Genomic DNA, 13,861 nt, shown 5'->3' with positions numbered 1-13,861 from the left:
TAAGTCTGCGAATCCGCAGAGGCCTCCAAGGTTGCGGAGGTCCGCGATGTAATTGGCAAGGCTTTCGCCTTTCCGTTGATCCCTCTGGTAATATTCATGTCTTCTGACTAAGGTTGGCACGGTGGGCGCGTAGTGAGCCCGTAGTAAAGGCTCGAGGACGTCCCAGTCCATCTCTTTTACCTCTGCTGGCTTGGCAAGTGATTTTGCCATTTTAAACACGGTAGGCCCGCAGTGAGTTAGAAAGATAGCTCTTTTTTTGCCGGTTGTTGCATCTTTCAAATTGTTGGTCTCCAGAAACATCTGGAACCGATCCATGTATGCCTCCCAGTCTTCGGTTTCTGGGTTGAATGGAGCGGGTGGTACGGCACCGCTGGCCATGTTGCCGTTGATGGTGCGTGTTCGACCACGTGCTCTGTTGGTTGCTCTGTAGGCTAGTCAGCTCTTCGGTCTCCGTATCCCACCCTCGTTGCCAGTGTTAAGTATGGAGAATAATGGAGACCAGACATCTGACCAGTGACTTCAACTCTTTAATAATAGTAAATAGAACAGAACAGAGCAAGGCTATGGGCAGCAGTAACCCTTTTATAGGGTTAGCTGCTACCTTATTACCCAATGATATGAGCAACAAGTTCAAACTAATAACCAATAAGAATAGTCCAAATAGTGGCCAATCAGGGACTAGTTCTGGCCCAATCCAAAGTTGTTGTATAAGGACCAATCAAGTGTGCAGGTTTTCAAACCCTGATTTGCATTTAAGTTATTAACTTTTATTGATTCACAACACTCAACATACTCAGGGGTGAGCTACTGGAGGTTCACAGGGGTTTGGGAGAGTCCCTAGCTAAGATTCTGTGCAGTTCGGAGAATCCTAAATCCCACTTCTGGCTGGCCTTGCCCACCCTGCCCTGCCCCTCCCTGGAATTCCCCCACAGTCTGTTTTGGATGCAGGTAAATGCAGGGCGCGGGCGGAGGCTCAGGGAAGATGAAAAACGGGCCTCCCGGAAGTTCGAGAAGGCCAGAAATGGGCCCGTTTCCAGCTTCCAGAGAGTCTCTGGAGCCCGGGGAGGCTGTTTTTGCCCTCCCAGTGGCTCGAGGAAAGCCTCCAGAGCCTGGGGAGGGCAACCCCCCCCTCTGCTGTGATGCAGGAGGCCGACTAGATCATGCCCACCATGCCCACTTCCACCCAGCAACCAGGCAGAGAACCCTTTGCTAAAAATTTTAGAAGCCCACCCATGAACATACTGCTCATTTCTCTGGCTGTTCAGAACTGCAGTTAGAACTTAACTTATTCCAATAACATCAGCTAGATCATAAAGGTTGTTTAGAGAAAATTCACAATTAGTCTAATGATACCTGCAGGGAAGGGAGGGGATTTGGAGCTTCATGCCTAAAGCAGCTGCCCTGTCATAAGGACCAAAATAAATGGTATGAGGCTGTCACAACCTATAACGATCTACTTCCATATAAAGATAATAATACATCTGACATCAGCTTTATGAGGACATTGCAGGCAGATTCATGCAAGAGCTGCTTCCATTACAAGGAGAGGCTTTCTTCATCCCTTTGCCACGCAATCCCTCTTATGGCTTGTGAATGATTTCCAGAAGAAATCAGAGGAGGTGGAGTTTACCCAACCCAGAAACCAATGACATGCTTTAGTTGGTCTTGATTTTGGCTGAATGTATTGTATGAGCCCAGCCCAGCTCAAAGCCAGAGGATTTCCAGTGCTGTAATTTAGTGTACTAGGTGCAATGGCACCAATTTTGTCCCAGCTATCATTAAATTATTCAGGGTTAGGATACTGAAGCTTCTGCTTAATGGAGCTCAATTTTGTCTTTATAAACCCAAAGGAGCAACACAATATGCTGCATATTCCTTATTGTGTCATTACAATTCATCAGTGGAACTAGGCCTTACCCTTTGTGCAAGGTCACAACAGATCTTGCTGACTAAAATATGGACTAGTATTGGATTTAGCAGTTCCCTGGCCTCATAAGTAAACAATAAGTTTATTTCTTGTCCCAAAGGTGCTTTTTCAAAAGGCAATTGGGCTTTGTTTTTCCTTGAAGAGGTTTCACTTCTCATCCAAGAAACTTCTCCAGAACTTCTCCAGAACTGAAGAAGCTTCTTGGAGGAGAAGTGAAACCTCTTCAAGGAAAAACAAAGTCCAGTTGCCTTTTGAAAAAACACTTTTGGCACAGTCATGACCTGGATGACTGAGAATCTCTATATACAAATTTACTTCTTGGGAGAAAAGTCCAACTTTGTGCACTTGTAGATAATTAGTAAACTTTGGGTATGTCGGAACTTGAGGGAGTCATTCCAGAACATAGAATTTTTACTGCAGTGGTACTTTAATATTTTTGCTTTCCAAATTGCTTTTTCTAAAAAAATAATATTTTGTTCCCCTCACAGAAGTGCATTTCCATTTGTCACCTTCCTTGCCTTGTCCTCCGTACTCTTGGAAGAAAGTGCCAACAATATGCCAAACGAAGACAGGCTGTTCAGTTGGCGTGATGGAGGTAGTTTTGCATGTTCTGTTATGCTGCCCTTTTCATCAACCACAATACTCCGAACTATTAGTGTGCCTACTCACTTTTCACTTAAGGAAGTTGCAGAATAGAGAACTAGGTGAAGACCTGGGACTGGCTCCATTCTTCATAGTTATATGATTTTTGCAAGTATCTGATTCAATTCACAAATTGGTTTGGGTGGGATGAGTGAATTAAATACGAACAGAAGCTCCCTTTAAAGCATTGCATTGCCCTAAGATTTAATAAATTATTCATTCAAATCAAGGGTAACACAGGAAGAAGTTAAAACTTTCAAGATGGGGGCCACCCTCATAAAGCCCCACCCATTTTTACATATATGTAAAATTATATGTTAAATTATACAATGGGTGTAAAAAGGGGTGAAGTTTTGATTAGCCAGTCAGGGCCACCTCTTGATTTGTTTCAATCCTCCCAATAGATGCACCTAAGAGAACCCCAATTTGAAGGTTGTAACTTATTTAAGAGTCCATTTTATCCTCATGTCTTCAGTCCAGCAGGCAGGGCCTAAAGATCTATTTTATTTTGCCCATCTTTTTGAAGGCTTGTTTTTTTTTTATTATGGTTCATCACACAGTCAGCTAGATGTTTAGACTAGATTTGGCATTTTTACTAAATAACAACAACAACAACAATAATAATTATCATTGTTGTTGTTATTATTATTATCTCTTTTATTCATTAAACATGAAACTCAGTCAACTAAATATTTAAAAATGTATCACAATAATAATAATAGTTGTTGCTTTTATTGACTGTTTTTATAATAGTTGACATTCAAGCTTTTGCGTAATTGTGACCTTGTAAATTATCTGCATCTTTGTTTTCTTAATCCATCAACAGATTTGACAGCCTAGATTTACATTATTCAGTTTATTTCCTGATCCCAGCAATCAGCTTCCATTCATCCCTTTCACTGTGTGATCACTGCGGTTTGTAGATCACATGATTCATCATACATTCCTATGGTGAAATTCAAAAAGTGCATTGTTATTATCATATAGTTTGAAAATAAACATTCATTGAAAAATATTACAATTGAAAAACCAATGTTCTGATCCTAGAAATTTATTTATTTATTTATTCTATTTATATAGCTGCCCACCTCACTTCTAATGCTTTTCATACTCCTAAGTACTTGGCAGTTTTTTGTACGGCCAAAATTGCTATAATTTTTACCATGGATATCAAGAAGGTTAATCTCCATCTCTTCCCTCTCCCCTCTTTGGAAGACCTTTATGGCTCCCGCCGCCTTAAGAAAGTTCAAAACATTTTCAAAGATCCATCTCATCCTGGGCAACCTTTTTTTTTGCACTATTACCATCTGGCAGATGGTACAGAATAATAAAAACAAGGACAAATAGGCTGAAAAAACAGCTTCTAACCCAGGGCAGTAGCTCTTTTGAATTCTACTGTATAGTGCAGTGTTGGTGTGTTGTCGGGGGTTTTCGGTTCAATGTGTGGAGTGTGAAGGATGTGTGTTTGTGTTCATTTCCATGGTCATGATGTGCACTGAAGATGGCGTTTGATCTCATTGTACGAGGTGCAATGACAATAAAGTAAACTAATAATAACTAATAAGGTTAAGCATTAAATGTGTCTTTCCCTCTTCCCATTTGCCCTCCTTTCTATTTGTCTATCTCCTTCTTTGCCCATTCGGATACCTGGTAACCTTATTCAGGTGTTACTGAAAAGACTTGAAACCCAGTGCCAGGCAACCCTCTCTGAGGCATCTCTTTCACCAAAAAAAAAAAAAAAAAAGGCTGGTAATTGCTGCTTGCCTCACTTTCTCTGTGGTAGCTCTGGGAACTCTCAGGAGAATCTGAGATTTCAGGCAGGTTGATGTAGGGCAAGCAATTTTCAGGTAACTAATGAGGTGTTGAAAAGTAAATACAAGCATTCTCAGCTGTGCTGGGACACCAAAGACAAATCAATGCCGGATATAATTACTAGTATAAATTAATGCAAATATAAAGTTCCAGGTAAAATGTGGACATAACTGAAGCTTGCTTGTTTGTTTCCAGATAATTTTCTCATTTTTCTTCCTTTGTTTGTTGTTCTCAATTAGAATGGAACCTTGGGTTTCTTCCTAGTTCTTGACTTAAGACCACAATTGAGACCGGAACTTCCATGGCTAAGCAAGGCGATTGATACAGGAGACATGCCTGACGTTACAATCTTTTTTGCCAAGGCCGTTAAGCAAATCACCACGGTCATTACATAAATCCAATTTCCTCCATTAACCTTGCTTGTTGAAACCTCTTGAGGAGGTCTCTCTAATGGGGAACTTGTGCCTGGGATGCTGCAACTCTTATAAATAGATGGGTGCCAAGTGCCTGAATTTTGATTATGAGATTGTGGGGGATACTGTGATGTTTGGAACTGTGAAGACTGGTTGTAGGTCACTTTTTTCAGCACCATCATAACTTTGAACATTTGCTAAACAATTGGCCATAAGTGGAGGACTCTCTCTACTAGACCAGAAGGACCATGATGCGTTTTAGATTTCTGTATTTCTTCATAATGCAAATGAATTATTAGATCAAGTCTCTTTCATCCTCCTACAAGCTCACAATTAGTTTTTGATAAAGTGGCTTTCTCTAACTGATGAGCAGACGTTTCTTGACTTTTGGATGTTCATGAAACATGTGCTGGGTTAAACCTTCAGCCAAATTAGCACAAGACTTGGATACCAAGGAAATGGGGGTACTGCAGAGGTTTTCCCTTGTTAACATGCCCTTAACATGTTCACTCCCATCTCAACTTTAGTTTTCAGCACTTACTTACGGAGTTTTAACATGTTGCCATTTAAGCAATGGAACAGCTGAGAGGCACCTTGTGAGCTTGTTTAGGATATTAATCATCCTTAATTCAGCTCCATGCCCACTTTGCAAACCAATCTGTTGCCACATCTTTGGCAGCAGCCTGGCTGAACCTTGTCAACTCCTAGCAAAGGAGATGGTCACTGGCGGTATCACTATTTTCGTTTCTCCCTTTACGTGATCTAAGAAAATGCTTCTGCATTATTGTTCTGACCCAGCCTTCATAGAAGCAAGAAACGGACTCCACACCAAGAAAACCCCCTCTTTATTTACACATTGGGAATTAATGCATTCACCAACAGAAAGTCCAGGTAAGAGTCCTGCAAGAAGTTAATTGAAACAATAAATAGTCTTTATCAGCTCATTATGATAAATGTAAGGCTGTGAGCTCCCAGCTGGGAGGCTGCATATTAAGTTAGCTCAAACAGAGAAATAGATAAAATTCAATTCTGGCAAGGCAGTCTTTGTCACATGAAACACACAAGGAGCAAACTTTCTAGAATTGAGAACGGTTGTCTGCAACAATCAAATCACTCTCCTTTCCTCCTATTTATTCCCCAGTGAGGGAGAAGCCATTCAGCATCTATATTTGTTTTGCTTCCCGAGCCAGCTCATTGTCCTCTGTTGTGCACCTCTCTTATCTTGCTTTGTGTTTATCCACATCTGGAACAGGCCCCAGCTGTTCCTCCTCCTCACTCATCTCTGACTCCAAAGGCAGCTGCTTCTCTGGCTGGGAAATGCAGGGCAGCCCTGACTCTATCGCTGTGTCCGACGCGGAGCATCCATCAGAGCCTTCCCCAGGGTCCAGAACTGGCCCAAGTTCTTCCCCAACCTCCTCATTGTCTGAGTCTGCTGTCAGCTCTGCTGCAATTATTACTGAGATATCTAGTAGGGAAGAGCTTGGCATACAGATTTCAAAATATTCAAAAAGATTTTATTTATTTATTATATTTTTAGCCTGCCTTTATTAAGTTTAGAAGTAACTCCAGGCGATGAACATATCCAACACATCTTCCTCCTCCTATTTTCTTCACAATGACAAGCCTGTGAGGTGAGGTGAGCTGAAAGAGTGTGACTGGCCTAAAGTCACCCAGCTGGTTTATTTCATGCCTAAGGAAGAACTAGAACTCATTTCCCTGGTTTCTAGGCCAGCACCTTTATCACTACATCAAATTAGCCAAGAAGGATAAAGGAGAAGGGGAAAAAAAGCAAAAATATCAAGTTGAAGAATGATATACTTTTATGTTAAAGACTCTGAGTCTCCTTTTATTATACTGTATTATGATTAATTGGCCTTCAGTCCAATATTCTGTACTTCCAGAGCTAATGGAATCCCAAACATCTAGTCAATTATTGTTCTCTTGTGGCTTACCTATCTTAGACATGGATTTTATTCCTTGGGTGGGGACTCTGCTCTTCTCCTCCATGCAGTTTCCCTTGAAGTTCAGGTATTGATCTGTACTATCTTCAATGGATTCAAAGAAACAGGAGATATTATTTCAGCTCCCACTGAAAACTTTTCATTTCCAGTTTGTGTACAAATATTTGTATTGCGAAGAGCATTACGGATCTTGGCTTCCGGTTTTGCGTGGCTTCGGTAGCGGCAGGAATTCGCGCCTCTGCGATCCCTGCCGCGTTCGCTGCCCCCGAACTAAATAGGTCTGGGGGCTATGGCTGCCTTGTAGAGGCAGTCAAGAGAGAGGGGATCCGGACAGAGGTTTGGGGGTAACGCAGACCCCCTTTCCAGCCGGAAACCCCTTTTTCCTGAGGTGGTGGAGCGGCGGTCAGTAATGGCCGCCTCAAAGAAGCCAGCAGCCGGGTAAGATTTGTGCTGGAGGAAGAGGGAAGAGCTGTGGAAGTTGCTTCTGACTGGGATAAAGTTAAGAGAGAGAGTTCCTGTAACCTCGAAGGCTGCTAAGGATACTTTGTTTCTAGAAAGAGATACAAGCGGCGAACATTTCAAAAGAGTAAGTTTTTTTTCTCTTGCCTTTCACTCTCTTCCCTAACGTGACAGCAGTGGAACCATAAGAGAAATCCGGGAATCTGTTCTGGAGGTAAATGAATATTGAAGGAGCAAGGATTTCTGAATATTCAAAGGGGGAAAAAAAAAAGAAGAATTTTTTTTTGGCTGTGAGTGGGAAGGGAGAGGAAAAAAAAAATGGAGCAACCTGAAAATAAGGAGAAGACTGCCTAAAACTTTAAAAAGCTAATTTTAAAGAGCTATTAAACAGCAATAAGATTTCCTAAGGATATATTTTAAAGAGAACTTTGTGATCAAACTTTATCCCAAAAAGAGAAAGTGGAAAAAGAGAAAGTAGTAAAAGAATCAGCTGATTGGACTGTTTGATGACTTTGGATTTTATGAGAATTATCTCAGACTAAAAGCACTTGGGTGGTTGTTTTGAAAAAAATTTCTCTGTACAATGGCATCAGTTGTGGATGAACTAGAACTTATACATCAAAAATATGAAAGAGAAAAGCAAGAAGGGAAAGATGTCTTTGGCACTCTTTTTCAGTTTATAGAAATGGCGGTCTGTGCTTATGTAAAATCGTATGAGCAGGATAAAGAAGAAGCCATTTTTGAAGAACATGTGACTTTGGTTGGGGAAGAAAAGAAGGAGGAGAAAAAGGAGAAGAAGACTTTAAGACCTGGGAAAACAATCCAAAAAGAGAAGAATAAGGTGAAAAGAGGATATCGTGTTAGGAAACAACAGAAAGAGGGAAAACAGGATAAAAGGGAGGTGGAGAGACAAGGGGTAAAGAGGATAAGGAGAAGAAGAAGCAAGGGAGAAAGGAAGGGATGAGAAGCTTTAATGGTGGGGAGCAAAATGCAAAAACCAAAAGTTTTTAGAGATAATGGATAGATTTTATTGGAAAAGGGATTCTAGAAGGGTACATAAGATTGCATTTTTATATTTGTATTTAGAAATAATTATAGAAGATTGGAAATAATATGCAATTTAAAATGTGATAAATATTTAGTATAATTTAGTGAAATTTTTGTTAAGAGAGGGGAGTACTTTAATGAAATAATGATTTAAGATCGGTGATATGGGGGGGAATAATTTTGGAAAGTATAAGAAGTGTTCCCATAAAGATATGGAGAGGTTTGAAGAAGGAGAGGGGAACATGTAATGTAATAATGATTTATAATATGTGATGGGGGTGGAATTAATATGGCAAATAGGTGCTCCCATAGAAATATGTGACCTAATTGATAAGAAATGTGCTAGATGTTTAAGATATGAATAAATATTAATATTAATGAATAGATTTGTATTGGTTTTGATGATATTGTATAATGTCAGAATGTACCAGACAGAATCCTAACGTAAGTTATGTACTTTAAATCAAGTATTATAAATATAGGGAAAGAGACATAGGCGTCATACTCCAATCAGTGTACAGGAGAAGGTTTTTTCTTTTTTTTCTTTTAAGAAGAAAGATAAACGGATAGTTGGAAATAGAACAGACAAAGAATAAATATTATGATTTGAATTGAGAGGAGATAAATAAAATAAAATTGAGAAAATTTAAAAGAAAGGAGAAGCTATATAGAAAAATGAAAATGTAATAAGATATGGAATGGTATGTAAAATGAATATGAATTTGAATGTGTGTCTGTACCAAGAGTTTTGACCCGGGATTAAGCAACTTTCAGAAAAGAGATTTTTTATGTTTTTATGTCTTGAATTTTTGTATGTTATGTATGTCTTTAAAAATTAATAAAAATTTGTTCAAAAAAAAATATTTGTATTGCCCTTTGTTCTGGATTGTCTTTGGTTTCAGTAAACGACAAAGTCCATGGAACAACCCAGGGCATCTGAGGAGTAATAACCAGCCCGCCCTCCCAAGTTTTTGTCCTTGTTTTGATAAATTAAAAACAAATCTGGTAACTGACGAAAATTAAAGAAGATCAGTGTAATATACTTCCTTGATCTGTTCTGTTAAAACACCTATGAATTTCACGTCAGCCTCATTGCTTGGCTGGCTGGCTAGGCCTCCTAACCAGATTCAAAACCTGCTCTGCAACTTTATTTTAATGAATGAACCTTTTCTTCTTGTTTCCCATTCCAAATTTGCTGATTTGATTGATGTTTCTCCCTATGTTTATTTTGCCTGCGCACACACACACATATTGTACCTTTTTTGTCCCTTTGCCTGTCAAGGGCGTAGCAAAAGTGAGAAGGCTATTTGATGCCTTTTTTCTTTTGTCCGTTGAGTGCAATGCTGCCTGAAGAGTGTCCTCTCCCTGGCTAATGCACAGCCTGAAGTTCAATTCTTCTGCAACATGTAAAATGAGTGGGATGTTTGGAACCTTGGAATATCCTGGAAGAAAGAGATGAAGTCCATGGAGGAAGCACTTTCAGAACACAGGGAAAAAACAAAATTTGTTGGGCTATTAATGACATCCATGCTTCCAAAGCAGTGTGTTTGTGTGTCCTTTTTTTATATTTTGTAACTCAATTATACTTCCTAGGTTGTCTAATTTCCTTTTAAAAATGGTCCTTCTCTGCTTTGTATTTCACATAAACAAACTTTACACATGTCCTGAAAATGAAGCTTAAATGCGCCTTTACTGTCAAATGTGCTTTTCTTTTTTTTCTTTGCGAACTCTTCCAAATGTGAGTTGGGCACTTGAGATAAATATAGACAACAGAAAAGATCAAGGACCACGTAGCCTCCTAAAACATTTGAAAAGGACTACAATAACTATTTTGATACTTCTCTAAGGATCTTTCCTTCTAGCATCTTCGTTTTAGACTCCTACCATTTATCAGTATACTAATTTCATTCTGTTTCAATGGTCTGCCTCCATCTGGTATCCTCTGGAAACTAGTATGGCAATAATAAGCAGCATGGAGCCCCCCCAGATACTTTGAATCACTAACTACTTCCATAAATCCCAGAGAATGAGGTGACTGGTCAGGGCTTATGGGAATGTTACTTTGAAACAAGTGGAAAGCATAAGTTGTCCACCACTTGATTAAATAGGTTTTCCAAAATGTTAACTAATTTAAGGTTTTGTTTTTTTAAAAAAAAATGAGCATAAAAATATTACCCATGAAAACCAAGACATCCCCCACCCTTGCCCAAATGATAATGTAATTTCCTCATTGAGGAAGTCAGGGTTTTTTTAAGGCACTTATCATATACGTTCACATTTGGCCTGGCTTGGTTTTCTTCCTCTTTTCAACTCTTTTCATTCTATTTGGGCAAATATTTTTTTAAAAAGGATGTGATATGTTTTTAAGTTTTGAAGATTAAGAAAATGGGCTGTTTCAGTTTCCTTATTCAATAATATGCTGATCTAATCTCTCTCTCTCTCTCTCTCTCTTTCTCTCTCATCCTCCCTCTCCCTATCTCTCAGGTAGAATGGTAAAACATCCAGGGTTAATTATTTAATTATTATTTCAAGGTAAACTAATACTATAGACATGGAGGGCAACAGATTAGGAGGATCACTGTTGGTGACTGATTGATTTACTTATTTGTGTTCCATGTATTTTGCCTTTCCTCATTTCTCAACTTTGGCAAGCTGGCTTCTGGCTGCCTAAGGAATTCTGGGAGTTGAAGTCCACACATTTTAAAGTTGCTAAGGTTGAGAAGCACTGCTCTAGGAATTCAAAGTGGAATTTGCAATGCTTTTCCCTTCTGTTATGGAGAAAATAGTTTCTATTTTTTCTACCCCACACAACAACACAAGAAGGCTGTATCCTGCTTTTCAGTTTACTTGAAGAGTCGCCAATGAAACCATGACAAGCAGTGGGTTGCTCTTCAGGCAAGGTTGCCAAGGTTGAGAAAAACTGTTGCTTGGTGAAGCTTTTTTGAATACACAAACCCTTGCCTTTTAGTTTTAATTAGACAAACATAATTATTTCTTAACCAGGCAAAAATCCAGCTATGTGTGTTGTAATTATAGATCTATTTCCTTGATAAATGTGGATGCTAAGATTTTAACAACTACTTTGGTCTACAGATTACAGTTTGTTCTTACAACTGTTGTAAATCAGGCTGGATTTAGATAGAGTCTGACAATATCTTATGTTTAATCAATGGTTTTGCTCCAACTCAAAATAGATACACATTTTTGGGATGTGAGAAAGTTTTTGACATATTAGGTTTTCCTAAAGGTTTATATTTTGCACTGATATTATGCATTCCATCCTAAATAACATGCGATCATAGTATATTTTCTTCTTGGTTGGATTTTAGGCTAAAGCACACAATAAGGATATCTGCTTTCTTTCTTTAAAAATGTGTTAGATTTTCTTGCCTGTCTATTTAGAACTTCTGAACACATTACTACAATTACATCAGATCATATTATTCTACTATATGTTATTTTATAAATGCAGATAATGTTTAATAAATAGATCAGAAATGTTAGCCTTAATCACGTTTTATTCAGCTATACATTCAACAATAATCTCTTTGGTTACACTACAGTATATAATGGAGTAAATCAGACTTGATGCCATGGAGTCATATCAAGAATGTCATAAAACCATAGGACTAAGATTTCAGATTATGTTTTTATTTGTTTGTTTGTCATAAATATATTCCCAGGACATTCCCCCCCAATTGATAGAAATAAATTTATCCCTTGTTTTGATGCAAATGAAAGAAAATCTAGATAGATGTGTTTTATTTATTTATTTTTTAAAAAACTATTAAACAATTTTTCTTATGCTTCTGTGATGGTATACATACTTTTACATAAATCTTAACTATCCATACATTTGTCTATATTCCTTAATCTATCTTTGTCCACTATAACTTTTACCTTATTACCCTATTGTCATTTCTCTATTCATCTATATATCTATTATTTAGCCAATCATACAGTACATTCCATGTCAAATAATAATCAGTTTCCTCTCTTTCCTTTATCTCCATGGTCAACTTATCCATCTCAGCACACTCTAGTATCTTTTTAATCACATTTTCCTCTGGTGGCATACTATCACTTTTCCAATTCTGTGCGTAAGTTATTCTTGCCACCATTAATAGATGTAGCATTAGATACTCTGTTTTCTTATCATATTTTCCCATTATTATACCTAATAGAAAAGTCTCCAGTCTTAATTCAATTTGCTGTTTAATTATTTCTTCTTAGATAGATGTGTTTTAGATGAATTACATTTTGAGCGATCTTTCAAGGTTTATTCCATTCTGTTTATATTATTTTCAATAAATATATAAAGGTTGTTGTTTTTTTGCAAAAGCTTGTTGCAAGACTTTTCACTGTGCAAAATGATAATTCCAAGCCAGAGTTCTTTATTTAAGATGGGAAACCATATAAATAGTTGAAATTAATAAATTAACCATTAACAAAACTGGATTTAACCTCCTACATTTTCAGAGCCGTCACTGGGGCATCATTTTAACTTTGATCACTAACTGGAATAAGAAAATTCAGAACTGGTTCTTATTTGGGCTTATCTTGGAATAATTATTTGATTGTACTAAAATCCTGACATCTATTGGGATAATTGTTTGTTCTGGGATCTTATTTAATATTGGCATTTAATAACGGAAAAATCTAAAGAAAAGATTGGATTGGAAATATAACTTTGACCCTTTTATGGATAACAGCTATACTTTATGGGATAATTTGTTTTTTTTTTTAAAGGACAGATCTACTTATGGATAAATTAGACTTTTCATAGCAGTACTTTGGATTAAACAGTTTGAAGAAGGAAGCCATTTTAAACACTGTAACTGTTTTTATTTTTTATTTTGTTTCCTGCCCAAATTTGGTTTTGGTGTTGGTTGGTTAAGTTGGAGAGACTTATACATTAGTCTAATAAACATTTTCTTAACTGATCACATGCCTTCAAGTTTATATCAACTCCTAACAACCTCTGCACACAGACAAGCAAACAAATATTGCAAAAGTTGTGGCACAACCTTTGCAAGAGTTCTGGGGACTGCCCCCAAGATTTTCAAGAGCCCCCAAATCCCTGGGCTCTCAGATGGGGTATTTCTGGGCTAGACAGGGGTCTTGGACTTGCTTTCACATCTGGCAGCCAGATTGATTCTCCAGACTAGACCTCGGAATGCAGTCTTCTCCCTATGGAACAATAAATAGCCCTGCAGAATAACAGGAAAAAGGAGCTGATACATAGAAAACATGTGTTTGGAATGAGAGTGGAAATGGTTAAAATGTTGCTTTATATTTAATCGTACTATGCGTTAAGTGCACCCTCAGCCCTGAAAGGCCATAATATCGGAAGATCCCACAACCAATCTAAGACTCTGTGGCAGGATACAAATCAAACAAAATAGGGAAGAAAAACAGCAGTGCTCAGTGAAAACTGTTGTATTTATCAGATTAAAGGAAAGTGAACTTTTCTATTGTTCAGCAACTTGAACAGGGATTTGGGTTATTCTGAGAATAGCCAATAAGCTGATAGAACTGGATTCTTTCTATGCTTGTTGTCACATCTAAACCAGTGTTTTCAAACATGGCAACTTTAAGGT

General features: G+C 38.0%; 1 long non-coding RNA gene across 1 annotated transcript; it reads right to left on the bottom strand.

Moving 5' to 3' along the window:
- Positions 1-3,287: 3,287 nt before the first annotated feature.
- Positions 3,288-9,703, bottom strand: LOC148132043 (uncharacterized). Its single transcript, XR_015747279.1, has 3 exons — positions 9,519-9,703; positions 6,747-6,839; positions 3,288-3,515 (listed from the first exon to the last, which is right to left on the bottom strand). It is a non-coding gene; the product is annotated as an uncharacterized LOC148132043 (long non-coding RNA).
- Positions 9,704-13,861: the final 4,158 nt, after the last annotated feature.

Source organism: Notechis scutatus, chromosome 2 (genome assembly GCF_049901735.1).
Source record: "Notechis scutatus isolate UNSWTSFEM ecotype Mainland chromosome 2, rNotScu1.2, whole genome shotgun sequence".
Classification (NCBI taxonomy): Eukaryota; Metazoa; Chordata; class Lepidosauria; order Squamata; family Elapidae; genus Notechis; species Notechis scutatus.
Note: the sequence above shows the minus strand (reverse complement) of the source record. Positions and strands in the feature narration are given on the sequence as shown.